This window comes from Trematomus bernacchii, unplaced genomic scaffold (genome assembly GCF_902827165.1).
Source record: "Trematomus bernacchii unplaced genomic scaffold, fTreBer1.1, whole genome shotgun sequence".
NCBI lineage: Eukaryota > Metazoa > Chordata > Actinopteri > Perciformes > Nototheniidae > Trematomus > Trematomus bernacchii.
Genome location: NW_022987784.1, coordinates 840,739 through 859,469, shown reverse-complemented (window position 1 = coordinate 859,469; position 18,731 = coordinate 840,739). Strand labels below are relative to the sequence as shown.

Below are 18,731 nucleotides of genomic sequence, written 5' to 3'. Positions count from 1 at the left end.
GTTAATATCTAAGGGCTGGAGCCTTTGGAAAAGACAACAGAGCAAGTGGTAAAGGCAGCATTTTTTTTTAACCAGTTATCCTTTCCATGTTCAAAACAGGGTCCAGAAATATGGAAAGGTACCACAATCATCAAGCATCACAGCCTGGGTGAACTAAAGTGAATCTAATAGTAAAGAACATGAAGATTCCCACCGGTTCAAAAACACTACATGAAAAGGAGCCTGGCATGTGAGCAGACCGCTTTACTGAGCTACTCACTCCTCAATACACTTTGAATTCTGAATGGAGGCAGTGTTAGCTCTAAAGCAAACCTCTTTAGCATTCAGCCTCTAGCTCCTGACCCTCAGGACTTCCCTTAGAGGACATCCTGTTACGTACACTCACTTCATTCAGCACTGTCTCATCATAACCGCGCTGCAAGAGTACAATACAGAAGCTTCTTGGCTACAGTCTGCCTAACCTCCATTTGCATAGGGAACGGTATGATCAAGTGGTAAGAGATACATTTGGACTTACAAAAACACAAACTGCATGCATGCCTTGCTATTCAAATAACATACGACACAAGTCCTTCCCTGAACTCATGACCCCCTACCAGCAGCTATAAAGTGTACAAAGTTGTTTTGCCACCAACATACAAAAAGACAAAGTCAACACAGAGATCTGCTTAGCTGCAAGCTGCGGAGGTCTTGTGGATTGAGACAGAGACACAGGCTGGAGAGGAATGCCTGTTTAGCTATAGTACAAGGTCTTTATCAGAGAGACAGAGTGAGCTAGTGAGATAGAGAGAGAAGGAAACAACAGTTCCTACGGTAACAGCAAGCCTTTGTCTTTAAGGTCAAGACCTCTGTTGTGTTCACTCAACCAACCCTGCTCACACACTGAGAGGAAGATGAGCAAGGTCATACGTGTTTGTGTCGTTTGGGGCGGGAGTTAGGGCCCAAAAGGGGGTGAGCGGGGGGGTTACAATGACAAAAGACCACTAACCAAGGTCGTCATGACAATGCCACTGCAATGCCGACACACGGATCACGCTTTGAAATCGGCGGCAAAGGGCGGGCACGTAAAGAAAGCGTAGAACGATTGGAAATGAGTATCTCATCATCAAAATCAATAAACCCCATTATAGAACTTGAACATTAGCAAGTCTAGTAATCACATGGCCGGATGTAGGAGTGGGTCATACATAATCCATACTGTCCGATGGATTTCTGCACAGTTGCTAAGCATGTGCACCCAGCCCCCCATGTTTTGATCATCCATCGCAGTGAAGACCCACATTAGACAAGACAGGCCGTGAAGCTGCTCTTAAGCTGAGGCAGAAAAACAGGCTCTGAGCACAGACGGCCTCCTACACTCTCAACAGGCAAGGACACAGAACAGCGTGACGCTAGTTTACACAGCCGTCTGAGATCTTCAAGAAAATGATCTTTAAATCCCCTGCACCTTTGAGCAACACACTCTCAGAAGTTATAACTCACCAAGCAGTGCATTTTCATGTTATCTGCTCCAGTTTTATAACACAGCCTCCATGACGGACTTTTGTCTCTTAGGAAACCAATTAAGCTTTATATGCTTTCCAAATCCATCAAGGATCTTATCCATGATAAGGACAATGCTCGGCAGAGAGTGTGATGACAAGAAAGCACAGATAAAGCTGGCAGAACACTAAGACATGAGAGGTGTGTATGGGCTTGTCTCAACAAGGCGTGGAAAATAAACATTATTGAAATCACAGTAGTCCTTTCAAGTACGGGAGAACATACCTTGGCAAAGAGAGGCGACAGAGGAGGCATAAGCTGTGTGCATACTAACTGTCTGTCTGTAGTACTGCCTCCAGTCTTTACTATTTGCTTTTTAAATACAAAGTTGGTAAGTATAGTTTATAGAATATGAAAACCCAATCACAACTTAGGTAAATAAAATGCTGCTGCCCTACCTTTCTCATCCAAAAACTTGACATTTTCGATGCAATTTTAGTCAACATGACACGCAGCTCTTTCCTCAAGTTTGTATGATCATTCAGTGTGTGTGCATGTATGCGTGTGTGTGTGTGTGTATATGAAAAGGCAGACACAGGTTAATGTTTAATCCACCCATCCTGTGGTCTGAGCGCTGGCAGGCCTGTCAGAAGAAGGGCCCCAGGGGCTCTAAAGGTGGTCGGGAATATGGTCTGATGGGGCTGACCTGCCAGCTCCGCCTGTCAATTTGTTTGAAGAGTTCTCTCTATGAGCTCAGTCTGGACCAATCCCGTAGAGTAAACACTCCACGGAGCCCTTATCACTCAGAGCTGATACGCTGGCCGGCGCCCTCTTATCATTATGGACATTGAGCTAAGTACAGGGGAAGACATTGGACTTTAGCTGCAGCCTGCGACAGATGAGCCGTGTGATAGCTAACAGGTCAACCGTTATGCTATCAGGTTACTTACCCGTCTATTCAGGGTCAATGGCAGTTATAGCCAATTTATCTGCTATTTTTAGACTTGAAAGGTCAAAAACTATTGTGTTGGCAAAATCATTGTTATGAGTGAATTCAAATACATGCTAAGGTTTATATTTGTGGATGTATTATTTCCACATTTCCAGACTCCTATTGCCTTTCTCTCATTTGGTAATACAAAACTTAAAGCAATCTTTAGTTGCCAAATGCATCACTTTTACAATGAAATCTGCATTTGGCTTTGGCAATATTACATGTGTTGGAAAGAGACACTCTTTTACTGTAACCATGTCAGATTGTTCAAGCTACTGAAGCACAGAAATCTTGCCTGCTAAATGATTGTATGCATGATAATAAACACAGAGTCAGTTGCATAAGCCCAAGCGGATTTTGACCTCTGCATTGACAGCGTGTTCAGTTTCATAACAAGGAAATGTTCAGACACACTCACAAGACAGACATCCATCCGCACCATTAAACCCTGCAGAACGTGCAATGTGTCCGCGTATCATGTTATAATAAAGGATGTGCAGTGACCACCTGACCCTTCATATGGCTCTTTATAGCCCATCATTGTGTGTGTGTGTGTGTGTGTGTGTGTGTGTGTGTGTGTGTGTGTGTGTGTGTGTGTGTGTGTGTGTGTGTGTGTGTGTGTGTGTGTGTGTGTGTATGTGTACATTGACCTCAAACAAAGCTACATCTTTCATCTGAACTTGATTTATATCTTGAATATTTGGGCGTAGGTTTAGTTTGGGCAGATCAGGGTTTCTAAATACTATTTAAAATATGTTTAATTGGACCAGTTGCCATTATCTCCAAACTGTTTTCTTTCTCATGAGTCTGCAACAGATGTATGGCTGTTTACTTTGCCAATATACAGTATTAAGCATTTGACCCCATAAGTATAAGATAAATATAAGTTACCGATAACCTGTTAAACACTGAAGGACAATAGGTTGCATGCTGAAGCATTGAGAAAGACATTAAAGGTGGGGTACAGTAGGTAATTTTGGAGAAACCAGCTCGAGTGCGCTGGAATTTGAAAATACACAGCCGGAACAAATCTGCCACTTCCTTATAGAGCCCCTCCTCCAACACACACGAACGCGCACATGACCAATGAGGGCACCAGATAAGTCTGTGCACCGATGGAAGGCTGACAGGCAGGTCGGCCATCCAGTTATTTTAGCCGGGCCGGCTAAAATGATTGGTCGTACTTTTTACAGTACTACGGCTTCCACAGATGACATTTTTTTATGGATTTTTTGTCAAAGCACTTCAGATATTCATTGCTATCGGGATGTTAAGAGCATTCCATGGAATATAACAAAAAGTGTATCTCGAGCCGGTTTCTCAAACTTACCTACCCCACCTTTAATGAAGCAAATTACTTTTTAAAGCATATGGTAAATGTAATTGCATGGGACATATTTGTCTGCAAAAAAGTGGATTTGATCAACTTGATAAGACTATATTCTGTGTGATCTCTGCTTTGATTCTGATGTGTCAGCAACAGTGAGGACATATAGAGAAATGTCCTCAGCTGCTATGTGACCTTGACCTGCAGTTCAGCAACAAGCTACCCCAGTGTGTTACAGCTGAATAAACAGCAGGCTCGCCCAATCGCTAACAACGCTGTCCTTAAGCAACACATCCATTCGGTGCCAAGCGATGGCTGCTGGCTGCCACTCTGCACTTATTTCCAAATCAGGCGCAAGGATTAATAAGGTCACCATTTCAAAACCTCCATGCAGTTCATCCAAACTGTAAATGTCAGAAGGGATAAACTGCTGCAATCTTTTACAGATACTTTTTTTCCACTTGACAGATGTAGGGCTTGGGTAATAAGTGACAGTTACATTTATTACACTGGGCCAACACAATCAAGTGCACTTATAACCTGTTTTGCCATAATTGGTTTAATTGGGTTTCATACATCTGTATTTTCACCGCCTATTTTCATGTACTGACAAGCAGCAACTGGATAGCAGAGCTGTACAATATTGTACAAACATCTAAGAAGATTACAGTATTTAGCCATTTCTGCTGATGCAATACATATGTAAAATGCTTTGTACTCATACCTTATTTAAATATGGTTGTTAACAATTATAAAGAGTAATTCTAGGGTTCAAACGTTTGTAGGCTTGAAAACAGACAGGCAATATTTGAATATCACTCACCACATTAGTACAGACTCATTATTTGGGAGCACATTGTCATCTACAAATACAAATATTCCACCAGCACAATTGACATACCACGACTGATGCCAAAGAGAAGGGAATGTTCAAGAGAGCCTGCATGTGCTGTTCTACCAACTCTGTCAAATAACAACACCATCGACCCCTTTGACCCCCTTGTCCTAGTGGACATCAGAAGACAAAGATCAGTCTGAAGGCCTCTGAACTTTGACTGACCACGAGCGGAGCGCAGCCAAGACATATCAAACATTGTACATGCTGAGGCTTTGTTTAAGAGGAGAGTACACGTGCTACAACATTACAGGGACAATTTAAATTCTTAACATGATGCTATCATGTGCAGGAATAACACATCTTATAAATTGAGGCTGAAATTACGAGTCAAATGCTAAACTTCAGCTAGTTCTGGCTTTATACTGTAGTTCATTTCATACATATGGGTTTTGGATTGTTGAGTGGTCAAAAGAATCAACTTAAAGATTTCAAATCACTACTTTTGATGGGCTTTTCTTTGCATTTCCTAAAATGTTAGAGAAGAAAAAATGTATCAAACAATCTAAAGACTTAAAAAAAATACTCACTACCAGCAGCTCTACTCTAATAAGGCATCAGAAAGAGCAGTCTTCAACCCTTCAGCTTCACCTTAAATCATCTTTGCACTGGGTTGGCTCAAGAACTTTCCAGAAAATGTTTTAGGGGAGTTTCTGCATTACTGGCAAACAATATAAAGGGGAGTGTCAGAGTGCAGAAATCACCAAGTGAGATGAGAACAACATGATGTTGGAATACATGTATCTCTGTGCAGACAGCTGTGTGTATCTTATTACATTTTCCAGCATGACACTGGAGTCCTGAGTTCCCCTTTTCTGGCTGCCAAACCAGCTACGTGTTTGAGGGGAGGCATGCGCCACACAGGCCTCATGGTCAAACAACTCTGATTTGCTTCTGTAGTGATATCACTGAGCATTACAAAACATGAAACATTTGATTTTGGCTTCCTACATGCAGCAAGTAGGCAGAAGATGCTGGTTTTCCAAGGGCTTATTGATTTATTCAGTATTTTGCCTGCACTCACTTCGCCATCACCTAATGAAAATACCCAATATACAAAAATATTAGCTGATGGTTAGGTTGTGTCTTGTAGAAAACATTTTCCTTAACATCTCTGTGTGTTTTTTGTTAATTAACACTGTCAATTTCCATGCAAATGTCAAAGGTCTCTGATACACAAAACAAACAAAACTGACATAAGATGACGTTAAAACCAATGAACGCATTTCTGTCTTGGCTTATGAGAAGAGCTGAAAGAGAGTGGGCTTCAGCGGTAATAGAATACATAGAATAAGAATAGGGAGAGTAGATCTAGTAGATCTAGTAGATAATAGAATAAGAGCGGGAGAGTAGATAAAACCCTGGATGGGTCATTGATGAGGATTTCTATAGGCCGTGGCTCACAAGGGATCAGGATCAGAAGCCATTGACTGCATTTCAAATTGACAAAAGAGTAAACATGTCTTTCGACAATGAGTTGGTCTTGGAAAAACAGGATGTTTCAGAGATATGAGTCTCACATAAGAAGTTTAAAAAACCCTGGATTGGAGGTGACAAAAAGGATGATGTACTTTTTTCAAGAGACTGATAAATTCCTCCTGTGCAGTCCCCACACACTGAGCTTACATACAGCATCCCTCCACAGTCAATCTCGGTCCAGAGCTGCTTACTGTAAGTCTGGCTGGAGGGGTTCAATCCCATTCAGCCCAGAAGGACTTTATTCCTAAGGAAGGATCAGAGGGGAATAGACCGGGCTCAGAGGAAGGTCGAAGCAGGGCGATAGAGGACACAAGGAGCAAGACAAACAGGACTTACGAGTAGGGATGTCCCGATCCGATCACGTGATCGGGGATCGGAGCCGATCACGTGATTTTGAAAAAATTGGGGATCGGGAACTTTTTTTTTATTTTTTTTTTTTTATAAAATATCTTTATACATTTTATTTAATGTTACAAAACAAAAATGACCATGTTCACGTCTTAAAGTCATCCTGAGGCCTTAGTTTTGGTTTAAAATTACACAACATCATGTATGTGTTGCTTCTTTTGGGCTTGTTTTCATAGACCTGGTTGCTTATTTCTCTCAAATCTGGCAACAGAGTGGGCAGGGCGCAGTGTCTAATCGTAGCAGTAAGCTAACGAGAGGCTACGTTCAGCTGGTGACTCGGGAGTCGGGACAGAGAAAATGTCAGGAGTTTGGAAGTATTATAAAATTGAAAGCGAAGGCAGTGTAACAGCCAGATGCAATGTTTGCAAGGCGGAGGTTCCGCGTGGTGGAAAGAACAGAGCTACGTTCAACATGACCAATCTAATACAAACACCAACAATAACACGACGAGTACACAGCGGCCATTCAGGTAACGGCACTGAAACAACCGACACTTTCAGAGACTTTCAAAAGGAAAGAGAAACTACCCCAGAACAGTGAAAAGGCCAAAAAAATAACAGCCAAGATAGCTGAATTCATCGCGTTGGATGACCAGCCGTTATCTGTTACCTTTTTTTCTCTTAATGCATTGCATAAAGATCGGATCGGGAAAAATCGGTATCGGCAGATTGTCAAAATCAAATGATCGGAATCGGATCGGGAGCAAAAAAAGGTGATCGGAACATCCCTACTTACGAGTGACGACAAACAGCCGCAAAGACCACGCTTGGACTGAAAATAGCACGGTGTACAAACACTGAGTTGCATGGAGTGGGTGTGTTACTACAGGTACCAACAAAGAAGGTGAAATATGACCCAGGAAGTTCAGTTTAAATAACATATTCATGAGTTTGAGGGTTTATAAGATGGCAAAACACTGCTCAGCTGAGGGATTCTACAACTCATCACAGTGCTAAATATTTAGATATTTAGATCTCAATGACTGTGAAGTGAAAAGAAGAATAACTTGAATAACTACATAGTCAACTACACCAATGTGTGTGCATTAGTTTGACTGAGACCCATTTTTGCATTGCATTATGGTATAAGTGGCATCAATTACACAAATGAGGAGGTTGCATTTTGTAAGGACTATTCTATGGGCTCAGAACAGTCTCATAATACACACATGCACACAGAAGGATTCACACTTGTATTTTATGATCCGCAAAAGGATTCACACTTGTATTTCCGGATCCACACTTGTGTTTTTCAATGCACACACAAATGTGTTCCGTTTCATATACATGTAAATAAAATCAAAATACAGAAAAAGGTTTTACATATGTATTTTTGATCCTCACACATTTGTTTTCCGTTTAAAACCGCTGCACCTGCAAACACAAACCGCTTTCTGTGCATGGATCGCTGTGCATTCGTGTGTGGGTTTTTTGAGACTCCCCTGACGGTCAACCGATTCGTACTTGTAATTTTTTCTATCTATAGCCAATCAGATGTCTCCTCCATTCTAAGCCAATCACATGAGCGCGCCCCCACGAGGGTATGATTTCTTGCGTTCATGACGTAGCACTTCATGTACGCATTTTGCGCTGTCCGGAGATGACAGGTCCATGGAGCCTGCCTGCAGGCGCTAATCTCAGGACCGAAGGACCGTAGTATAGTCGTCTTTATTTTTAGTGTGTGTTAAGGTAGGGACACCCCAAGCTGACACCAAAGAACTCACACAGACGGACCCGACTGTTGTGTCGCCTCACGTCTCCTGCGTCTTGGCCAACAGTCGCACTGGAACACACCGCAAAGACTTCAGCCGACGGCCAAGTAGCACGTACGCACTGCGCATGCGTGAGTGGCAATAACTCTCCTTACCAGCAGGCGGCGGTAGTGTGTATTCGTCATTCAAAAGAGGCAACAACCGGAAGACGGACTGCGTGATACACAGAGAGAAGAAGAACAGACTGCGTGATATAAACAAACAACAAATAGCGTGTGCGTTCCATTTTCACTCTACAGCGAGAAGCTCATGGGGCTTTCCCGAACCTGTGTCGAGAGCTGGAGTTAAATGAAATCTCAGATTTGCCTTCTTAATCATTTGTTTGGGTCCCTCACTTCCGTTTCGCTTCTCATTCGCTCAGAGTGATTTATTTGACCGACAGCCTTTGGCCGATTGGTAGGTTTTCGGCCAAAAAAGGTGTGGGCACGGCCGAAAAGACACGACGGTGCGAGACACACCAATCTGAGTAGGGCGACAGGACGCTCATCGTCAACGGCCAAAATCGGCTTGGTGTGTCCGGGGCTTTATATGAGATGGCAGAGAGGTTTCAGCTCCGATTATTAAATCAAAGAGGCTTAATGTTTTCGATTATATTATTTCACTATAGCTATGTGGACGGTGTCAAGGTCCAATGTTGACTAAATTAATCAATAACGGGTGTAACTAAAATACACGATGTCTTTACTCTTTATTTATATATATATTATTATTAATAATAATAATAACAATATCAAATATTGTATTTGCCTGCATTTCCTGTTCGGAAAGTGGCGCTGAACTGAGAGTGGCGATTTTATTTTGTAATTATATAATACTTATAGTCACATACCTACAGTATGCCGAAGTGTTATTTTAAACAACACATTAAGTTGACGAAACACTTGAATCAAAGGTAATTAAAGTCAGATCCACTCGTGTCTTAGATGATCGCAGATATCATAAACCTGTTAATGTACGCATTCAAACACTCGGTCGTTTTTTTGTACCAGTTGTTCTGTATTCACCTTGCAGGTCCAGCTATGTTGCTTTATCCTGGATTAAGTGTTTAAGTCATGGATGTTTAAAGTTTAACTTCTTCATATTTGTCTATTATAGTTTACTTTTCATTCATGAAGTATGATGCTGCGCTGTCAGTACGCTTGTCCATGTTTGTGATTGGTCAAATGTTGCTCACCCCATCCCTTTCACGTGAACGCGCTCTCGGCCGGACAGAGAAACCCTGGGTTGATTTACCGAGTTGATAACCAGCGTCGTAGGCATACTTGCCAAAGCTCCCGATTTCATTGCCCTCTCCCGGTTTCCTCCCGGGGTCATATTTCTCCCGCATTTCTCCCGATTTCTGACAAAATCAGATTGACTCACGACTGTTTCCACTAGGACTTTAATACAGGCACACCATTGTTTGGTTTCCATGGTAGCGCGTCTCTTTAGTAGCGCGCGCAACTGAAAGTCTGAGAGGGTGTTCAGCATGGTGAGGAAGATAGTCACAGAAAACAGAACAAGAATGGACAACTCTACCCTCTGCTCACTCCTTTCCTGTAAAATACAGGTCCAGCCCACACATATGCTCCATCAAGGATGGTGCTACAGGCAGCAAGGCATTGCACTTACAACTACAATAAGCATGTGTAGATGTTCTTTTCATCTTTAAAAGTCTGTTTCCCCGCTGCGAGGCTCCGGCGCTAACAGCTTGAAATGCTCCCAATTTCTGAGGTCTCAATGTCGGCAAGTATGGTCGTAGGACCGCTTAGCGCCTTAGCGGGTTCTCGCTTGTTAGGGTTAGTTAAGCCAGATAACTCAGAGATATCCAGGGTCTGTAGAACTGGCTTCGTAGTACAGGCCACTGATCGATTAGGCTAAGCTAACCTGTAGCTGCTCCCTCCACACTCACAACAAGTTCATACAGACATAAATAAAGCAGCTGTATTCGCCATACAGGAAACACACATTTAAAACGGTTTTGCCTGCCGTTTTTGTGTACACAAGCATTCATTAATGGTTCGGAAAGTGGCGCTGTACCTTAATAATATAAAAGATTGTATTTGCGTGCATTTCCTGTTCGGAAAGTGGCAAAGTACTGAGAGTGGAGGTGTCCTGAGATTAGCGCCTGCAGGCAGGCTCCATGGACCTGTCAGCTCCGGACAGCGCAAAATGCGTACATGAAGCGCTACGTCATGAATGCAAGAAATCAATAAATCATACCCTCGTGGGGGCGCACTCATGTGATTGGCTTAGAATGGAGGAGACATCTGATTGGCTATAGATAGAAAAAATTACAAGTACGAATCGGGTGACCATCAGGGGAGTCTCAAAAAACCCAAACACGAATGCACAGCAATCCATGCACAGAAAGCGGTTTGTGTTTGCAGGTGCAGCGGTTTTAAACGGAAAACAAATATGTGAGGATCAAAAATACATATGTAAAACTTTTTTCTGTATTTTGATTTTATTTACATGTATATGAAACGGAACATATTTGTGTGTTTGCATTGAAAAACACAAGTGTGGATCCGGAAATACAAGTGTGACTCCTTTTGCGGATCATAATACAAGTGTGAATTATTTTGCGGATCATGAAATACAAGTGTGAATCCTTCTGTGTGCATGTGTGTATTATGAGACTGTTCTGAGCCCATACTATTCTTGGTCCTAAAGCAGTTTAAGAAACATCCGATTTTCCATGATACTTTCCATGATTTTTCGTTGATACTGTAGGCGTTGAGATTCAGAAAATATTGCATCTCGTCTCACCATGATGTGATTTCCATTCTTCGAGTGCAGCCATCTGGAGCAGCTGTAAACACATTCGTGTCTAACTGCGTTTGGGAAACACTTAAAACCTGTATATTTTCTTTTTTGGGGGGGGTTGCTTTGACAGATGAGGAATAACAAAATCGCCAATGAACCTAAACATTCGATAACAAGGCAGTGTAAAACTTGTGTGTTGAGTGTTTAAAATCGGTGGAAGAGGCTTTTTGCAATTACACTCTCAAATGCACACATACTGTAGCAAATGTCAGATTTCGATGACAGTTACTTGTCTTACACATGCTCTTAAAACTATACCGAATACATATTGCAGGTGGTGACCCAGACTCTTGAAAAATAGGTCTGTGGAACATTATTCTTGTTGCTAATCATATTTACAACACATCTCTGTGTGGACCCGCAACAGAGATGCATGATGAACTCTTGAGACTCAGCACTTGAAGACAGAACTTGAAAGTCCTGTTTGAGGAGCTGAAGGGGGAAAACTCTGAACTTGTTTCTGCTTCTAAAAGTCTGTCACTCCAGGCTGTGAATGCACCCAGGCGGAACACTGATTACAGGTGTCAGGTTCCTGCAGACACAACTGTCAACATGCAGGAGAAGAGTTGGACAGAAACTAGAGAAAACAGCATGGATATTTCCCGTAAGTCTGACTCAAAGGGGAACGGGATCTCTGCCCATGCATTGTTAGAGCATGGGCAGACAGTTTGTTGCTAAAGTCATTTTGCATGCATTGTGCATGAGAGATAACGTTATCTTTAAAGCATTGTGTGCCACTGATTACAACAGCGAAGCTTGACGATGATTTACAAGCACCAAACGACTCACCACACCTTCAGAAAAAAACATTCCCACTTGCAAGTAAAATAAGGTTCTGCAGATAGAGCAGGTAAGATCCAAATCCTCCTAGTCTAGTGGAATCTGTGGGGGAAAGCATTGGTGGAAATATCCACTGTGTTTGCAAAAAACATAAAAAAGGTTTATTTAAATATTCTTCATTTTTGAATGACACTATCTGATTGCCTTGATTTTGTGACTCCACCCACACGGACGATATTTGCTATTACTATTTGATCAGGGTTCGGTGCATATTTAGATTTTATCTCTTGGAACATTTCTGGAAGTGATTTACTCCTAAGTCTAAAGAGAAAAAAAATGATGTTTTCAATTCGTTTTTCTGGGTGAACAGACACAAATAAAAAGAACTGTCACTATAAAAAGAACTGTCAAACATAACGCCATAACTAATGCATTTCTAACCACACTCACCAGAATGATAAGGTGGTTCTGAGGCTAGACCTTTGAACTTTGACCACCAGGTAAACGTCACGTCAATGTGAAAACTGGCTTTAAGGATTAGCAAGTAAGGGGGGGGTAAAGGTCCGGTGCATGCAGGACTGAGTTTTAAGTCTTCAGATCACCTGCAAACTCTCAAGTTTAGAAAACATGGCAATAACGAGCTAAACCTCAACATGCAACTTTCCAATCTTAACTAAATGTACATGTTCATTTAAAAAAGTAAACAAACTTTCACCACGAGTCGCTGTGGTTCAGCCCCAATGTCATATTATACTCAAAACAAAAGATCAAATTATTTAAGAAAAGTTGGAAGTTGCTTTTTAGTGCACAGCAAGGGCTTTAACTTCGCACCATATCAGGCAATTCAACATAAAGCATAAGAAAGGACAGGTAAAAAGGTAAACAACTTAAATTAAACCCTGCTACGTACGGGAAAGAAAGGCTGCATACCTTAATATTGTTGGGACGTCACAGGTACAGCAGGATTTGGCTCACATTTCACATTTGTCACACCTCAAAGACAGACTGTGTTATCAGTCGAGCTACAGATTGTCAGACAAGGTTCACACAATGTCGCAAATCAAGTTATCTGAATATGAGGCTGTGTTTCCGACTGTGTAGAGCTCTGAACTTAAGTAAGCACATGGTTAACAACTACAGTTTCATTTTTCAGGCATTGGTAAATTAATAATATTGTAACTGAGTTCTTGAGAACCACTTCTGTTAGATATGAATGTTCACAGTTCACACAAGGAGAGGAGTCACTGAGATGTGGAAAGATGTTTCTGTGTTATTCTAGCATTAACTTCACAGCACCTGAAGCTACTTATTAACCGCTGCTTTGCCTATTCGTCTATCTAACACTTTACAGTCTGCTGCAAATCATGAATCCCCAATCATATGCTATCATAAGAATCTATAATTTCCAGTCAATATTATAAGTATGTCCTGAAAGCCTGGTTCAAGTCCAGCTGGGGAACATGTTGGATGACACTCTGTTTGTCTCCCCCCATTTCCTGTCACATTTTCTTCATGTAATACATATTTTAAACTAGAAAACAGGTCCCAAACTCCATCTCTAAATTTGAGCACCTTGACACACGTTGTAAACACACTACATTAAGAAGCCATCAGATTTTATGCGGGGGTTATGCAGGTGCTCCTAGCAATAAAAGCACCACCAGTGATCCAGGCCAGGGTCAAGTGTTGACGCTCACTTGTGAATCACACAGCATTGACCTTTTGACATTATTGTCACTGTCAACAGTCGGCCTACACCACACATGTATGCTGACCAGAGGCCTCAATAACAAGCAAACTAACTGTTTCTTTATAGCCGTTAGAGCAACAGTGCGCACAAACAACCCAATAATAGCCTTTGTGTTTAATGCGTGGCTTACTAATGAATAGAGGTGTTCACTATCCATGCTCAAACGCCACTTTTGCTGCGCAGGCGTGCAAACTGAATGCCTCTCCACAATAACAACAGTCTTATAATCACAGGAAGAATTGATCAATGTTCCCCAGTTGCCTGTAAACAATCTTGGGATAGTTTTAGTCTTGAAAGTGCACAAACTAAAACTGGAGAACATGCTGCTTTTTGGGCTGCAACCATCTCTGCACATGGAACCAAATTCCCTCACATAGGCTACAGTCTCTCAGCTTCTGCAGGCGGGTGTATTTCTCTGGATAAAATGCCAAAATCAAGACATCTACCTTTCAAAAGACAGCCCACTTCCAAGCCGACATATCCTCAGAAATCTCGCTGGGTTGAGAAGTATTCTGCGCGAGATCGAGAGAGGATCGAGGAGGGAAAAAATAGTCCCCGACCCCTTGTTTGTTTCCCAGCAGCGCTGCCGCTGTCAAAAATCCCCCACCATGTCCATACAAAGCAGCTCCATGGACCTACCACCCGCAGGAAGTGGCGTCATGACTGACAGCTGGAGGAGACAGGGCGCACACCCCCCTGACACACCTATGGTTTCAGCGAATGGAGAGAAGGCAGCAGTTTCTCCTGAGACTCGGACGCCCCCTAACCATGGATGGTGACAGCAGGGACAGGGGGAGCAACGTGCTCAACACGCGGTCAGTGAGTGCATGAACAAATACCAGCAAATAAAACAGAAATGTACTGATTGCAGAAATAGATTATTTGAGTGATAATCGTTTAGTATGTGAATGTGAAGTCCAATATAATGATATTAAACTGAATGAATTCAGGCTTGCAACATTGGATGCCCCTGCCACTGACCTCCTCATGCCTCCGCGGGTCACACAAGTGTTTCCTTCTCTCTTGCTCTCAATTCAATGCAGTTCAATGCAACTTGAATGCAACATAGTTTTGATTAAAAAAAACATGTACTGAACATAAAAAGAAAAAGAAGCTAATTCATAAAAAAGTAGTTATATGCATGAAACAGGTAGGCTAGTTACTGACAATTATGTTGCATTTAGACTGTGAAATGCTAAATTAGATAAAGAAAGTTCATAATTCACAGTAGTCTATTAAAACATCCTTTAAAAAAGTTAAATTTATAAATGTAAATGTAAGTAGGAATAACTTGCATAATGACTTAAAGGACAATCATTGATCAAGTAAGGGGTGGGAATTAATAAGCATTTGCTTCCTCCTACTCCCTTTCGGACAATTATTATTATTAATATGAAGACTTTTTTTGTTGAATATATAAATATTATCATGAATGTGGATAAATACTGTATTTTAACAATACGGTATTCTGTTTTTCACATTTGTTATTTTTTATTTGTTATTTTTTTTAATCTGTTCGAAATAAAGATTGAAATGAAATGAATGAATGAAAAATTGTATGTGTCTTGCTTAACAATTAGTGAGTAAGGAGTTTGATTCCTACTCTCATACATGTAGGGGAGGATGCACACATTATGGACAAATCTAAACGTAGACAACAAAGCTAGGAGGATGAACAAAATAATATACTTTTAAGTAAAGGCAAGGGGGTACAATAATGAAAAGGTTGAAGCGATACTCAAATAATGTACTTAAGTAAAAGTCCAGGCCCAGAAGGCCCATATGTGCAATGGAGGTTGAACATTTCTGTCTGTTGCATTTTGGACCAACATTTACACAATGTCACAAAGTCAGTGATATAAAGTAAACAGAGAAACGTTCCACCTCACATGATCAATGTGGAAAAGCCTTCTAGTGTCCAACTGTGCTGTAAATCACCCTGTACACCACGAACATGCAACGGCAGTAACAAGCAAAACATGTTTGAATGTGGTCAAACTTTCCCATATTTTGCTTGTAGCCTTTACATGCCTTGTCATGTCAAAACTGGAGAAGTAGACACGCATTTCTGGGGATCACACAAACCTCTCAAATGTGAGCATAAGGAACCCTTTCCAGATGCTTTGGTAGCAGTTATGATAATTTGATCAGCTTACAAGTAAAACACATTGACTTGCTGATGTGTATGAATTGTTTTATATAAAATAATATTATGGTGCACAAGAAAGATCCATGCACTTTTACGGGATCCACATGGCAGCTGGAGAACACATCATATCCCACTCTGACAGCAGGCCAAGTTGTGAGATTTTCCAGTCAAACTGTTGCAATAAACTGCCCATTAATGGAGGAGCTCCGATTCTGCGCTGGTGCCAGATGCTGAGTGTGCGACCCCGTGTGCAGATTGCATCTCTCTGCTCTCTTGTTTCCTCATCCAGCTCCCTGTCCCGGCTCCCCATCACAGTCCGTCCACGTCTCTGGCACAGAAATGGGCGTCACTCTCCTGCTTGGCACAAGGCCTGGAAACAGATACTGGCTGTTCTGTATTTTTATTTATTTATCCTTTATTTAGCCAGGAACGTCCCATTGAGACCTCTTCTTCTCTATACGGGTCCTTTGAGCACAGTGGAGCCCACCATGACCTCCAGGCACACTCAGTACTTACATGATGGTGAAAGCATTCAGAGCCTTTTCTTAAATAAAAGAAGAATTACCACAATATAAAAAATACATTTATTTGAAATGTTATTCTTGTCTTATCTGATACTTTAATGCTGTAGTTGGTTGAAGTGAAGCTGATCCAAATAATAAAGATACTTTCTAAGCTTGTCATCTGTTTTGCATCAAAAATCTTCACTTGTAAAGTACAATATTCCCCTCTTAACTGTTTGCAGCAAAACTACACCCAAATATTCAGGCCTTTTTCAGTGTTTTTTTAAATTTCTTTACAATAGTACTGAACTGGTTCTTTAGTACAATACTTACTTGCTTCCCTGACACATCCATATTGCATGAAAATGACTAATTGTCAAATAACTGTAGTGAAGTATAATGAATCGGGGAAGATTAATTGTGATATTAGCACAATATCACAATTATGAGTTCCTCAAAACTGTAGGCCTTAACTAAAGGATGTAAGTAAATTAACTTATTTATAATTTATACTTAACCAGTGCAGTATAGTAACTTGTAACTGCTACCAGATCATCAGGGTAAACTAAGCAGCACTACCTTGAATATCAAATCAATCAATGCTGCAGTGCACTGAGTCCCTCCTCGGCTGATGGTGATTTCTCCATGCGAGGAGGACATGGAGAAACTTTAGACTGAGGAACTACGGCTCGTTGCAACACGACTGAAGAGTCCGCAGTAATGGTTACGGTCAAGACATTCTGTCTGGACAGCAGCTGGTTTCCCAATAAAAGGAGAATGCTTTCCACATCTAGATAAAATAATGACAACTGCCACATTCGTTTACAACATGTCTGTCCTTGAACTGAACCTGGCTGCAATAAAACAGACCATGAAAGAGCAAAAGCTTGATGAAGTAGTTTATGGTTATGAAATGGCACCAGTCTTTTAAATGACATCTTTGGGGAACACTTACTGTGCAGATTAACATATTGGATTTGCCTGTTTTTTAAACTGTTGCAACAATAATGGAAATATGATATTGCCAGTGTTTATATGCATTATCCTATGGTAAAGGCATGAATTCACATCAATAGTGTATGACATTCAACTGGAATTTAGCCAAATTGGGTCAAACCTAACTTGAGCATAGCAATCCTTCATGTTTCCAATCATATATAGGAATATAGCTTTTTATAGAATACGTTTGAGGCATTTGGGAACTATCTAAACTTTATTTGACAGGGGTTAATATGACCAACTGAAGGACAGTAAGTGGGTCAATGTTGAGAGTTAACAGCAGCTGGATCTCTGCTGCCACCTGCTGTCCAGAAGCTGCAGCAGTAGGGAACTTCACTTTGGCGCACGATTTTATAGTTTCATTCAAGAAGCAGCCTAAATCTAAGTCAGTCTAAGCTTTATATGGACACTTTAGTTTAATACAACAAAATAGTTCAAACTATTTATTAATATTTTATTTTTCCGCATGTTTTTTATTACAATAAAATCCCAATGTTTGAACACCCTCTGTCCCTGGACTCTTGGTCATTTCATGGGGGGGGAAATCAAATAGTAGAAACCTCTGGGAGAGCATCATACTGGATTATGGACGGATACACACTTTCATACAGCTGCAATGATTCTTCAAAACATCAGTTTGTTGATGACATAAAAATAACCTGCAACTATATTGATCAATGATTCATTGTAAACGTATTTTTGTAAGTATTATTCCTCGAAATGAAATGGTTTGGGGTTATCAAAGTTAAGAATGTATTACTTTTAAATAATGCTCTTGGATTATAGTAAATGTAACATGTTTGGAGTTTGGACTGTTAAACAAGACATTTGATGATATCACCTTGGTTTATATGTTATTGTGATCGGCATTGTTCTCTGGTTTTTCGTTGAACAATGTCATGATAATATAATTTCAATTTAGAGAAAAGAAATGTCACGTAGGTGAACAACATGCGAATAGTGTAGAATATAAAGTGAGCATCCACTAGGTGGCGCTTTTGACCCATCTATAAATTAGTGAGGCCTGGCAATTTGAGTTATATGGGTGAACTCTATATACAAATTGTAAGTTTATATATGCAGAAAATCTCAATATGAATACGGAACAAATATTGCAAGTTTGACAAAAGATTTAATTTCCTTGTCCTTTATTTCAGACTGATATTACATTTCATAATCACGTGGCACAGATTATTGTTGAGTGGATCTGTTTTGATACAGGCTTAGCTTTTCTTCATTTCAGCAAATGCACTCTGCTCAGTGGTTTATTCGAGGGTCTGCCCACAGAGCCTTAAATCCTATCCACTTACATCCGATCAATAACACTATTCCATTTATACAGCCATGACATCATATGAAGCCTGTGAGTGTTACTCTTGTTGAATT

At 40.9% G+C, this 18,731-nt stretch overlaps 1 protein-coding gene across 1 annotated transcript in view; it reads right to left on the bottom strand.

The window, feature by feature from the left end:
• Nucleotides 1–14,391, bottom strand: part of pparab (peroxisome proliferator-activated receptor alpha b) — a 35,145-nt gene extending 20,754 nt beyond the window's left edge. The window contains exon 1 of the mRNA XM_034149451.1: nt 14,141–14,391. The gene's annotated coding sequence lies outside the window, so the exon portion shown is untranslated. The remainder of the gene's footprint in view (nt 1–14,140) is intronic.
• Nucleotides 14,392–18,731: the final 4,340 nt, after the last annotated feature.